The following is a 10,407-nucleotide window of genomic DNA, read 5'->3' on the forward strand; positions in this document are numbered from 1 at the left end:
GACTGGGTACATTTATTCACCATACGTAGACCTGTATATAAAGTATGGTGTGAAGAATTGTTATGTAGTATAGAGTTGAATGATCGGGTAGCTAGTTTAACCGATCGTTCTTTTATTAGATTTTTGTTAGGCGGTTCGATGCGCCACATGTCTTTACTGGACATGGCTCAGGCTTTACGTATATATACGCCTGAGGAGTTAGCATCTGCCGATTGTAGAGGATTGATACTAAACGGTAGAAAGATAGATGAAAATTTTGATACACACGGTGTGTGGAGTCAAATGACAAGCCATCACCGTTTCAAAGGGGGAAATTACTCTTATTTGGATATAGATAGAGCCGAATTAAGAGTGATACATAGGTTTTTAGCTAATTCGATTACACAAAGGGGTAAGAACAAGGAAAAAGTAAATGAACAGGATTTGTTTTACCATATGTGTATTCGAGACACACAAAGCGCTGTAAGTATACCATATTGTGTGGGTTATTATTTATCAGCTATGGTTCGGGGGATGCGACCGCATAGCATAATAGGAGGTGGTATTTTTATTACTTTGATTGGTGAATATCTCGGTGTGGATATAAGTCGGGGGGGATTATTAGTAGAAGAACCAGAACCCCGCGATACTATAGGTTTAAATGTATACCATGGTGCGAAAGTTTTGAAGAGGCGAAATAACGCCGCAGTACGATACCATGGTAGACATCCACAGGTGGAGAGAAACCAGCAGCAAGGTAATGTAGGAGGGGGGAATGAGATGCAAGAAATGCATAGGTTTATAGCTTCTCAGGAATACGAAAATGCTAGACAGAGAGCATTTGAAGATTGGCAAGTTCATCAGAACCAAATCATAGCTCATTGCCAACATATAGGTAGAAACTATATTCCTACACCGAAACCCATCTTCCCTCCCTGGTCTATAGAGATGCAGCCACCGTATCCTACGTATGACCCTGCTGAAGCATTCTATAGCACCTATGGTTATGCCTGGAACCCCTATTGGTACCAATATCATCCTTAGTATACTTATTATTTTTTTTATTTTTTATTTTGTAATTTGTAATTATTGATACGTTTAATACTTTTGTTAATATTGTAATCATTTTTATAATTGTCTAACTTTTATTCTTAGATTTTAATAATTTTTGAATGTGGGGTAATATACCAAACTTCAAAAATATGTATATATGTTTGCAGTTTATCTTATGTACACAACAGGGTAAAACAACGCATTTTCAAATACTGGCATTAAGTTCAGCAAAAGCAACTAATTTTGACGACAAGATGCAAAATATATGTGAAATAACAACAAGAAGGAATGAACAAATGATGTGCACCATTTATCATTCAGCAAACAAACGCCAATATATTTGGAAACTTTGGTAAAATTTAATCATTTTCACACAAATCACCCTCAATAATTTAAATTGTTACTGATTTCTTGCAAATGAGGGCATTGCAAGATCTTAAGTGTGGGAAGGGGTTAAATTCTTTCGAATTTTAAAATTTTTTACTTTATACACTTGGTTACCATTAAAAATACTAGTAAAGCAGTAGTTGTATTAGAATCTAGTGCTCTCTGATAAAAAAGAACAGCCCTAGTCTTATATACTGACTACCCAATTCTAGTAAAATTTTTCAAAATTTTCAATTAAATGAATTCAAAATCATGTTTATACATATTTATGAACGATAAAACTAGGTTTTAACACCGAAATTATTGTTACCTCGGAAAGGACATAAATTAAGAAACAAACTAAAATGTTAAAATTCATTTAAAATGGAATAGAGGACGATAAAAAGGAAAATAAAAGCCAAGTGTGGGAAAATTTACCAAGTTATCTTAAACATATGTCACATATATCTGTAACAAATAACTGAAAATACTTTTGCTTTGGACTAAACTAAACTGTTTTACCCGATGAAAGAAAAGAAGATATGGATCTACACGATGAATCAATTCCATCATTAAAAGGAAGTAAAGTCTTCCGAAAAAGACACGCGCTTCTTGATTTAGGTCATGAAGTTGTCGTCCAGACCAGCTGTAGGTTGACGAAAAATCTAGAAAAGTCATCACTAAAATCAGCAGGAAATCCACGGACCTCAGCATTAAACAGGGTCGCCAAGTGGTCAGATTTATCCTAACCATGAGAAGGATTTATCTCGTACAATGGGGGGCACCATGCAAATTAGCTGGATAAGACTAATGAATCAGATCCCCAGAAAGGATAATCTCCTTAAAGATTAAAAATCAGCTTTTAAGACTGATATTACTCAATCCTAGAGATTGACCTTAAAGATTGAGAATTCAAACTCATGGAATTCAATGATATCTAAACTCGAGCTTGAACGAGAAAATATTTTGATCAAAATTATAAACCGATTTGTTTTCTGAAAACCCATTTTCAATGCGTTCATTACCATTGAACGTAAAATCCTAGGAATTCACCTGGAATTCATTAGGTCACCTGAACCAAATCGGGTGTCAACCGTAAGAACGGTGGTTGCATAGCATGGTCAAAGACAGGACCTTGCGCCATACCGAAAAATTATAAGGGTGAGCTTTACTATTGCTCCTACCAAGGATAGTAATTGCGTCCGACACGTTATAGACCATAATTAAAAGCATGTCAGGGGACATTGCCTTAACAGTTGCTTGTTCAACGCTTTCCTTTACAACCGGACGGTAGTTTATCGAAAGGTAATATACGGGACAAGTAAACTGGACGTGTTGCTTTCCAAATACAAGGTTAGCAAGTGGGTGACACAAAACAGCAAGTTTTGAGCTAAAATTTTCAATTCTGAAACCCACCAAACCCACAAAAATATTTTGCAAACACCGGTAAAGGGTTATCCCGGAAAACTTATCTAGGGTAAAAACTAGATTTAATTTTCAAAAGATCAAATGTTTTCATAAAGATCCAATTTCCTTAATGGATCTAAATTTTTATAGTCATGTGGGACTGTAAACCATATCGTTACTACCATTGTTTATATCACCGTATAGAAATCACTGATGTACAAAGTGTGAAGAATAAAGAAGTGATTCTTGTATTTCAAGACGATATTGCTTGAGGACAAGCAACGTTCAAGTGTGGGAATATTTGATAATGCTAAAAACGAACATATATTTCATAGCATTATTCCTCAAGAAAGACAAGCTTTTAGTTGCAATTGTTCTATTTACAAGTGATATTCGTTTAAATAATAAAAGGTGAAGACAAAAGACAGATTCGACGAATTGAAGACGCAAACGACCAAAAAGCTCAAAAGAACAAAAGACAATCAAAGAGGTACCAATTATTGATAAGAAACGTCTCGAAATCACAAGAGTACAAGATTCAAAACGCAAAGTACAAAATATAAAATTGTACGCAAGGACGTTCGAAAATCCGGAACCGGGACCAGAGTCAACTCTTAACGCTCGACGCAACGGACTAAAAATTACAAGTTAACTATGCATATAAATATAATATAATATATAATTAATTATATTAATTATATATATATTATATATATATTATAAACCGTCGGTAAACAAAGAGCCAAACTCCTCTGAGCTGTAAAAGTAACCTCCGCGACTCGCGGAGTTTGAAGAGGTTTTCACCGCGAGTCGCGGAGCCCCAAAATTCGACTTTTCCTATAAAAGCAACCGAATTCTGATCGCAATTCATAATCTTTTTTTTTCTTCTTATCATACGTAAACGATATATATATATATATATATATATATATATATATATATATATATATATATATATATATATATATATATATATATATATATATATATATATATAATTTATATTTTAATTTTAATTTTAATTCTAATAATAAGGGTATGTTAGCGAATGTTGTAAGGGTGTAAGTCGAAATTCTGTCCGTGTAACGCTACGCTATTTTTAATCATTGTAAGTTATGTTCAACCTTTTTACATTAATGTCTCGTAGCTAAGTTATTATTATGCTTATTTAAAACGAAGTAATCATGATGTTGGGCTAATTACTAAAATTGGGTAATTGGGCTTTGTACCATAATTGGGGTTTGGACAAAAGAACGACACTTGTGGAAATTAGACTATGGGCTATTAATGGGCTTTATATTTGTTTAACTAAATGATAGTTTGTTAATGTTAATATAAAGATTTACAATTGGGCGTCCCTATAAATTACCATATACACTCAATCGGACACGATGGGCGGGGTATTTATATGTACGAATAATCGTTCATTTAACCGGACACGGGAATGGATTAATAGCCACTAGAATAATTAAAACAGGGGTGAAATTACATTCAAGGGTAATTGGTGTAATTGTTAACAAAGTAGTAAAACCTTGGTTTACACGCAGTCGATAACCTGGTGTATTCATTAAACAAAGTATTAAAACCTTGTTACAATTCGAATCCCCAATTAGTTGGAATATTTAACTTCGGGTATAAGAATAATTTGATGAGGACACTCGCACTTTATATTTATGACTGATGGACTGTTATGGACAAAAACCAGACGGACATATTAAATAATCCAGGACAAAGGACAATTAACCCATGGGCATAAAACTAAAATCAACACGTCGAACATCATGATTACGGAAGTTTAAATAAGCATAATTCTTTTATTTCATATTTAATTTCCTTTATTTTATATTTAATTGCACTTCTAATTATCGCACTTTTATTTATTGTTATTTAATCGCACTTTTAATTATCGTACTTTTTAATTATCGCAAGTTTATTTTATCGCACTTTTATTATTCGCAATTTCATTATCGTTATTTACTTTAAGTTTTAATTTAAGTCTTTTATTTATTTAATATTTTACATTAGGTTTTAACTGCGACTAAAGTTTTAAAATCGACAAACCGGTCATTAAACGGTAAAAACCCCCCTTTATAATAATAATATTAGTTATATATATGTTTGTATTTTTATAAAAGTAAACTAATATAGCGTTGAGCTTTGTTTAAAAAAGATTCCCTGTGGAACGAACCGGACTTACTAAAAACTACACTACTGTACGATTAGGTACACTGCCTATAAGTGTTGTAGCAAGGTTTAAGTATATCCATTCTCTAAATAAATAAATATCTTGTGTAAAATTGTATCGTATTTAATAGTTTTTCCTAGTAAAATATAAACTATTTCGTATACCTTAGCTTTGACATCAACACACCATCCTGTTACAGTCCTAGTAGGAATAAGCTCATTTTTGTCATTTGTAATGACAGTCATGCCACCCTTCTTAGGCACGCATTGAACTGGGCTTACCCATGGACTATCAGAAATTGGATAAATTAAACCTGCGTCTAGCAGTTTAATAATTTCTTTTTTAACTACATCTTACATATTAGGATTTAGTCTTCATTGACGTTGCACATACGTTTTATGACCTTCTTCCATAAGGATTTTATGTGTGCAATACGAAGGACTTATTCCTTTTATATCATGAATCTTCCATGCAATAGCTGGTTTATGAGCTTTCAACACAGAAATAAGTTGTGATTTCTCATTTTCAGTAAGAGAAGACGATATTATTATAGGTAATTCAGATTCACCATGTAAATAAGCGTATTCTAAATGGTTTGCAAGTGGCTTTAACTCTAGTGTCGGAGGTTCTTCTATCGATGATTTATATCGATATCTGTCTTCTTCTTTTAGCATTTGAATTTCTTCTGTTGTTGGTTCATATCCATTAGCTATTAGTGTAGCTAACATTTCAGCTTCATCAATTGGTTCAGTTCCTTCTCCTAAAGAACATTCTCCTGTTCCTTGTAATTCTGGAAATTCTTCTAACAATTCTGCATGTGAATCTATAGTTTGAATATAATAACATGTATCATCTGCAGATTGCGGTTGTTGCATTGCTCTATCAACTGAAAAGGTAACACTCTCATCCTCTATACTTAGGGTCAGTTTCTTACCAAACACGTCTATCATTGCTTTAGCCGTGTTTAAGAATGGTCTTCCTAATATGAGAGGAACTTGAGAATCTTCTTCCATGTCCAGAACAACAAAATCTACTGGAAATACTAAAGTACCAACTTTAACTAGCATGTTCTCCATTATCCCTCTAGGATATTTTATTGATCTATCGGCTAGTTGTATGCTTATTCTTGTTGGTTTCAATTCTCCAAGGTCTAGTTTAGCATATAGTGAATACGGCATTAAATTTATACTAGCACCTAAGTCTGCCAATGCTTCTATTGAACTAAGACTACCCAGAAAACATGGAATTGTGAAACTTCCTGGATCAGATAATTTTTCTGGTATCTTATTCAACAGCACTGCTGAACAATTAGCATTCATAGTAACGGCCGAGAGTTCTTTCATTTTCTTTCTATTTGTGATTAGATCTTTCAAGAATTTAGCATATCTAGGCATTCCTGAAATCACATCAATGAAAGGAAGATTTACATTTATCTGTTTAAACATATCCAAGAATTTGGATTACTCAGCTTCAAGTCTTTCTTTTTTCATTTTACTCGGATAAGGAAGTGGTGGTTGGTATGGTTTAACATAAGGTTTAGCCTTAACTGTGTTATCTTCATTAACCTTTTTAACTACCGGTTCTTTTTCCTTATCTTGTTCAGATTGTGGTTCTTGTGGAGTAGGAATAGCTTCATCAGAAATTACAGGTATTTCAGGTGGTTTAAGTGTTGTACCACTTCTTGTGGTAATGGCTTTAGCTGTTTCATTCCGGGGGTTTGCATTTGTATCACTAGGTAAACTTCCCGGTTTTCTTTCACCTATTAACCTTCCTAGGTTACTTACTTCTTGTTCCAAATTTTGAATAGAAGCTTGTTGATTTCTAAATGCTTGAGCATTTTGTTCTTTCGTTTGTTTCTGAGATGTGAAAAACTGCGTTTGAGTTTCAACTAGCTTCATCATCATATCTTCTAAATTCGTCTTTTTATCATCGGGTTGTGGTGGTTTGTTTTGAAAATTAGGTCTTTGCTGGTTGTAAGTATTATTGGATACTTGTTGATTGCTAGGACCTTGTTGGTTGTTGTATGGAATATTTCGGTTATAGTTCTGATTTTGATTGTAAATAGGTCTTGGCGGTTGATAATTATTCTGATAATTATTTCCAGGCCTTTGGTTTAGATATGAAACATTCTCTCTTTGTTCCATTGTTAGTTCAATACTGAGACAATCTTTTGTCAAATGTGGTCCTCCACACTGCTCACAACTAATTCGTATTGAGTGGATATCTTTAGTCATCTTTTCCATTCGTCTCTCGACAGCATCTATCTTTGCAGAAATGGAATCTAAGTCATGGCTAGAATCGGCTCTAGCTGCTTTAGATGATCTAACGATATCTTTTTCTTGGTGCCACTCATGTGAGTGGGAAGCAGTGTTATCAATAATTTTGTAAGCATCAGTTTCGGTTTTCTTCATAATAGAACCACCAGCTGCTATATCGATGTCTTTCCTTGTAGTGATGTAGCATCCTTGGTAGAATATTTGTACTATTTGACAGGTGTCTAAACCATGTTGCGGACATCCTCTTAATAACTTTTCAAATCTTGTCCACGCCTCATATAGAGTTTCATTTGGTTTCTGTGTAAACGTAACAATTTCTCCTTGAAGTCTTACGGCTTTAGATGCCGGAAAGAATTGTTTAAGAAATTTTTCAACTAAAACGTCCCATGTATCAATCGCCCCTTCAGGTAACGATTCCAACCAATCTTTGGCTTCTCCCTTTAAAGTCCAGGGAAATAACATGAGATATATCTGTTCATCTTCCACTTCTCGGATTTTAAATAGTGTGCAGATCCTATTAAAGGTACGAAGATGTTTATTTGGATCTTCCTTCGGCGCATCACTAAATTGGCATTGATTAATCACCATATGTAGAATTTGTCCTTTGATTTCATAATCTGGCGCATTAATGTCTGGATGAGTAATTTCGTGACCTTGGCCAGTGCGTTTAGCTCTCGTTCGGTCTTCCATACTTAAAGGTTCCAGATTCTCCATAATTGAATTTGTTGAATCGGAATCACTAGAGGATTCTGATTTAATGGTTCGTTCCTCAACAATCTCTGTTTGAATGATTGGTGGTTCCGGAGGAAAAATTAATGGTTCAGGATCTACGAATCGTCCCTGAATATTCTCCGGATTCTCAATTGTGAGGTCGGGTTCAAAAAATGGATTATCGGAAATTTGAACTGAAGTACTTGGTTGACTGGATGACGATTCTAAAGAAAAATCAACGACGGTAATATTAGCTAGATGTCTTGATCTAGTTACAGGTGGTGAACGTACAAAAGGTGGTGAACGTCTTGCTCGGTGCATTCACTGAATATCCTATTAGATTTTAAAAAGAAAGAAAAATTATAATAAGTTATCCAATCAATAGACTTTTCTAATTTTGCCCACGTTTCGAATAGCCAAAAGATGCAGCAGAGGGGCAGGATTCGTTTGGTCTCAATATAATTGAGGACTGTTTGGCTCCAATAACCCGGTCCACGTACAAATCCAACTATTACTACGAACCAGAAAATTTTGATGTCTATCAATTTAACCACTTAAAATAAACTTTCATAATTTTAAGAAATTTAGATAAGAAGTAGAGAAAATTCTATGTCCTAAAAACTAGAATGGCGAGAAATAAGAAAGAAAAAGAAAGTACGTCGAAAAAGGTCGAAAAAGAAAAAGACGTCGAAAAATAAGAAAGAGAAAGAAAAAAAAAATGACTTATAGAACTTAAAAACACTCGATTAACCCAACCTTATTACTACCACTAACTTAAAATTATAATCGCAAATTGAGATTACTAATTGGAATGATAATTGATACATAGGTAAAAGGCGTCTAAAAATTTTAAAGCTTACAGGAAAAACTATATCCCAAATGGCAATATCTTAAAAAGGTACTAAAACTTAAAAAGATGTCACAAAATTCTAAAGCACCTAAATCTTAGTCTAAAGAAAAAGCACTTAAGGAATTTTACGGCAAAGCCTAAAAATCTAGAAGTAAAAATAACTATGGCAAAAACTATGTTTAAAACTAAATATGAGCGAAAAACACAAATATTACGCAAAAACAATTAAAAAGGGACAAAATATAAAAATATACTAAAAGTTGTAAAAATTACAATTTTTATAAAAATATTATTTTTATATTATTTATTTTATAAAACTATTAATTTTAAATTTTAATTAAACTAATTTAACTAAAAATACAAAATAATAAATAAACTAAACTAAATTAATTAAAATAATTAAACCTAATTAGGGTTAAATTTAAATAATAAAAATAAAAACCCGTAATTAATGCCTGATTAGGGTTCTGTGTACCCGTGTCAGGGTTCCCCCGCAAGTCGCGGTTCCACCTGGCAAAAATCTCCGCGAGTCGCGGGGTTCGAGATTCCAGATGACAGGCTGTTTCAAATTCGACGCGTTTTTACGTAATTATATTTTTTTTAAATTATATTTTCTGTTTTAATAATTAAATAAAATATTTATAAAAACTAAATAAAAACTTATGTTTTAAAAACTAAAAAAAAAATAGAAATACTCTATAATTTTATAAAAATCTTAAAAATAGTTTTATATATATATATATATATATTTTTTTTTTCTTTGATTTTATGTTTTAAATAAAAACAAAATATTTAAATAAAACTTATATTTTTATAAAATAAAAATAAAGAAACTTTATAAAACTTAAATATTTCACAAACTCTTAAAAATATTTATATTTTTGTTTTCTTTTTATGTTTTCGAATATTTAAAACGTATTTTTACAAAAACGAATTTTTTTATATTAGTAAATTAAAATAAAAATCTTTTTGTTTTTTATATATATTTTAGCAGAAAATACTATTAAATACGATACAATTTTACACAAGATATTTATTTATTTATAGAATGGATATACTTAAACCTTGCTACAACACTTATAGGCAGTCTACCTAAACGTACAGTAGTGTAGTTTTTAGTAAGTCCGGTTCGTTCCACAGGGAAAATCTTTAAACAAAGCTTAACGCTATATTAGTTTTATTTTATAAAAATATAAATATATATATAAGTAATATTATTATTATAAAGGGGGGTTTTTACCGTTTAATGACCAGTTTGTCGATTTTAAAACTTTAGTCGCAGTTAAAACCAAAATTAAAAATAAATACAAGACTTAATGTAAAGTAAATAACGATAATGAAATTGTGATAAATAAAAGTGCGATAAAATAAACTTGCGATAATTAAAAAGTACGATAATTAAAAGTGCAATTAAATACAATAACAATAAATAAAAGTGCGATAATTAGAAGTGCAATTAAATATAAAATAAAGGAAATTAAATATGAAATAAAAGAATTATGCTTATTTAAACTTCCGTAATCATGATGTTTGACGTGTTGATTTTAGTTTTATGCCCATGGGTTAATTGTCCTTTGTCC

General features: G+C 32.0%; 1 non-coding gene across 1 annotated transcript; it reads left to right on the plus strand.

Annotated features, from left to right (window-relative positions):
* The first annotated feature begins 7,489 nt into the window (after positions 1 to 7,489).
* On the plus strand, positions 7,490 to 7,596 carry LOC139887037 (small nucleolar RNA R71). Its single transcript, XR_011772889.1, has one exon. It is a non-coding gene; the product is annotated as a small nucleolar RNA R71 (small nucleolar RNA).
* The last annotated feature ends 2,811 nt before the right edge of the window (positions 7,597 to 10,407 follow it).

Source organism: Rutidosis leptorrhynchoides, chromosome 1 (genome assembly GCF_046630445.1).
Source record: "Rutidosis leptorrhynchoides isolate AG116_Rl617_1_P2 chromosome 1, CSIRO_AGI_Rlap_v1, whole genome shotgun sequence".
Lineage (NCBI taxonomy): Eukaryota > Viridiplantae > Streptophyta > Magnoliopsida > Asterales > Asteraceae > Rutidosis > Rutidosis leptorrhynchoides.